The sequence below is a fragment of the Atractosteus spatula genome, chromosome 10, assembly GCF_055471065.1.
Source record: "Atractosteus spatula isolate fAtrSpa1 chromosome 10, fAtrSpa1.hap1, whole genome shotgun sequence".
NCBI lineage: Eukaryota > Metazoa > Chordata > Actinopteri > Semionotiformes > Lepisosteidae > Atractosteus > Atractosteus spatula.
In genome coordinates this window covers 17851193-17855361 of record NC_142715.1, presented here as the reverse complement: position 1 = coordinate 17855361, position 4169 = coordinate 17851193, and the positions used below count along the sequence as shown (strand labels likewise).

General features: G+C 41.1%; 1 non-coding gene across 1 annotated transcript; it reads left to right on the top strand.

The window, feature by feature from the left end:
* Positions 1-3421: 3421 nt before the first annotated feature.
* Positions 3422-3493, top strand: trnaw-cca (transfer RNA tryptophan (anticodon CCA)). The gene has a single exon. It is a non-coding gene; the product is annotated as a tRNA-Trp (tRNA).
* The last annotated feature ends 676 nt before the right edge of the window (positions 3494-4169 follow it).

Genomic DNA, 4169 nt, shown 5'->3' with positions numbered 1-4169 from the left:
TCAATACCGCCTGTATCGATCCATTACAGTACCATAGTGCGTTTAGTGTTTATAAGGTTCAATCCGAAATTAAAGAATGGTTATTCAAATTATTATTTAGGAATTTAATCCTAGAGCTAGAGAATTATATTCCAAGTTGATAAATTTGTTTAAGTAACAGTTTAAATGCATTTTCCATTTGTTTACAAATCATAAGTATGGTAACCACGGCGACACGTGCCACATCACTGTGCCCGGCTAGGTGTCTCGCCTTCGTCACAAAGAGCGGTGTGACGTCACGGACAGCTACTGATACTAATACTAGTGTATTCATGTTAGTATTAGTGAGAGTACAACTTGTAGTTTTAATATTAATGCTAGTATTCATGTTAATATTAGTGCTTATTATAGATTTAATGTTAGTCATTTTAGTTTTAGTGATTTTATTACTGTTATTATTAGTATTAGTAGTGTAGTAGTAACTTTGTGTTATTGTTAGTAATAATGATAGTGTTAGTCATAGTGATAGTGTTACTGTTGTAATATTAGTGTTTTTTTGTTAGTGTTTGTTTTAGTGTAACTGTAGGTAAGAGTGTATGTGGTGTCCGTCAGTGTGTGAGTTTGTGTCTGTGAGTATGTGTACTGTCTATGTGTGATTCTGTAAATGTGTGCGTATCAGTGTGTGGGTGTGTATCTCTGAGTGTAGTGTCTACAGTATGTGTGTGTCTGTGAATGTGTGCTAGTTTGTATTTTTGCATGTATGTGTCTGATTGTGTGTATAAATGTGTATGGTGTTAGTCAGTATGTGTAGTGTCTGTGTGTATGAATGTGTGTGAGTGTGTAGGTGTATACTGTATCTCTCAGTGTGTGAATGTGTTTGTAGGTGGACTTGGGCTCCAATGTTGTGTCTGATTGAAGTTACCCATCAACAGGTGTTGAGGTCCAGAGCTGCTTGCAAATGGAATCACTTTCTAGAGTCCAGACCAATGTCTACAGAGCTGTGAGTGCTCTGTTTTTATCACTATTAGTAGTAATGACAGCAGTAATAGTAGCAGGAGTATTAGTATCAGAATTAGTATTAGAATCTGAAGTCATGGTCATAGTAGTAATGGTAGTAGTGGTAGTAGCAGTTGTGTCAGTGGCAGCAGTATTAGTAGCAGTAACAGTACTACTAGTAGCTTTAGAAACATTAGTAGTAGCATTAGGAGTAGCTGTAGAATTTTATTAGTTGCAGTTGTGTCAGTGGCAGCAGTAGTAGTAGCTGTAGTAGCAGTAGTAACACTAGAACCATGTGTTACGATCCCTGCCTCCCGGCAACGAAAGAGGCAGAAGTAGGCGTAGTCTTAGTTCATTAGTCTACCTATCAGTGTACGCTTTCACCACCACACCTCCGTCTCATCTTATATTTAAGCACTAGTCTTTCCCTACCTCCTCGCTCAGTATTGGTTTTCCTTTCGAGCTACTTAGTTGCGCTACGCCTTCTACCTCTTCGTACTGTTCTGGTTCAGACTTTGGTTTCTCCCCTTTTACTACGTTTTTTGGATTACGGCTCGGCTTCGGTTGCTCTCTCTCAGTTTGGATCTCTGACTTCCCCTGGACTATCGGCTCTCTCCTTCGTCTATGGTTTTGGATTTAAGTACCTGTCTCGTTAACTGGAGATCCTGGCTCCACATTCCAGCTGTGCCTTTCTTCCTGTCTTTTTGTGCAGAAAGTACCATTTTGGACAACCGCATAGGGCTTGATTTAGTTTAATGCATGAATGCATTTCCTTTCTGCAACAACTTGTTTTTCAAGAAATTCATACAGCTTGTGAAAAATGAAATTTAATTCTTGGCTATCAGAGCAGAAGGAATATTGCCGACTGGCAAGAAAATGCAAGCAATGTTTATTTTTTGACCGGAAAGGTGCGAATGGAGAAAAGCCTCTCTTGTCAGTCTCTGTGGCGCAATCGGCGAGCGCGTTCGGCTGTTAACTGAAAGGTTGGTGGTTTGAGCCCACCCAGGGACGATTTTCTTATTATTGTCAATGTGAACACTGGCTCCGCTAAAGCCGAAACCTTAACCCTCTTTATATTTGCCGAAAATGCCAGTCTTTTGCCCGTGTCCAACAACAACACTTGAGACCGGGGAAGTCCAATAGTGATCAACACCGCAACTCCCCAGACAACCATATTCACCCATGGAAAAGTATCTTTGAAGGGCTGGCGGGAGATATCATTTATACTCCTGTTGCGTCCTCTGCTAAAATAGTTTAGAAATACAACGCGGATTTGTTTGAGAATTTGACAAGCATTGTTACGTTAGCACTGTGAAGTTGGATGTTGATATTTTGATATATTTACCTTCATTTTAACATAAATATAAACATAAATGCTGTACAATCTATGCTGTACAATCAAACACAGGCATATTTTGAGTCTCGTGCTGATCGTCCTGTGGATCCAAAAGAAAATTTTAAAGCTGATACATTTTCGATTGTAATTTGCATCTAGCTACAACGTCCCTGGAAAAGAGATTTTATTAGTTGCGTGCAATCGGTATCTTTTACTTTACGTATGGTCGTGGAAATAGTTTTAAAAATGTTTTCTAAAGAAGATTGTATTGCCAGGACCTGCCTTTAGCGCTCAGGAGCGATTACGCTGTTGATATAGATGGAGAAGAAATGTCAGATGAATTGATGATCTAAGCTAAAATAGCCCTAACACGGCTCCTGTAACAGTGTTTGTATTCATAGCAAGTAATATTAGTTTTCAAACCCGAACGTTGCTTTTGTTTAAGTGTTATGTAACCATTAGCGGTTTCGGTAGCTTCTGAAGAGCGCACTTTTCCAAACTGAAGCCTATAAGAACATTATTCAAGATGCACCATGGCCCAGAATCGTGCATCGGGACAAGGATTAACATCAACTGAAAGTACTCCCAGATAAAAGATTTGACCGAAAAATTGAAAGAGTAGGCCAGTTTTAAAACAACGCCATGACGTCTCGATTTCCAATCTCTTTCCTGGTTCAGGCCATGTCCAATGACATGAGCAGTGGAGTCATACCGAGGTTGTGAGTTCAAGCCTCACCTGGAGCAGCCTGGTCTTCTGTCTTGACAGGTAAACAGTGTTTTGTGTTATTTGCTAAATGGAGAGAGGATTCTGTGTTAATTGTGCTCCTCCTGGGAGAGGTCAAGATGAGAAGTTCACGAGGCTGGTGGTAAATATCCTGTCCAGGAATATCGTGGCTGTAGGGGGTCAGATCTATAGATGTAGTAAACACATCAGTGGAGACGGTGTGTCTGCTCTCTGTGAGAGAGCCGGGCGGAAAGAATAATCTGTGGTCTGGGAAGAAGAGACCCTCGTTGGAAGAGCGGCGCTCCTCACAGGAGAGAATGAAAAAAAAACTTTTGCAGGGACGCTGATTGTTCTCTTTGGGGGAATTAAAAGCACTTGAGGCGAGTGACCTTGTGGCGCAACGGTAGCGCGTTTGACTCCAGATCAGAAGGTTGCATGTTCAAATCACGTCGAGGTCAGCTGATGAGTTTGCAGGTGCTGCTGGTGCTGAACCCGGAACTTATACCACGCAGTTGGGTTTTATCTATACACCGCATGGATAATCTGAACGAAGTAACAGCGCAGTACAGAACACCCAGTCAGGAGCTCATGCAGCGAATCATCTTGAACACGGCAAGAGAAAAGGCACACTGCACATCCGCGAAACATCACGTCCGGCTTTAGAGACAGTAACATCAGAGAATGGAAGTTTCAGACCTCCCTTTTGTTACAGGTTCAAGCAAACCTGAAAGTTAGGGAGTGTTTGGTCACTTTTGTATGAAAAAGTGTCTGAAGCCTGTAATTATAATTTGCTCTTTTTTAATTGTGGTTGAAATCCACTCCCATGTACCAAGACCTTACAGTATATTCATGTTTACTTAAATGACTAACGCTATTGGACATTAGTTGGTGTTTTTTTTGTAACGATTTGCTATTTCATGCAGGAAAGAAAGGAACCCAGACCCAACGTTAGCTTTCAGGTGCGGTTCATTTACATAACGGACATCTATTTCTGAGGAGCCTGATTTAAATCACACAACCCCGGTAGAAGTCGAATCGACAATCTAATAAACCGAAATCAGACGCGTTATCCATTAAACCACTAGCCCGTCATGTAAATGAATTGCGCCATGGTGAGTTCAGCGCCGCTACTAG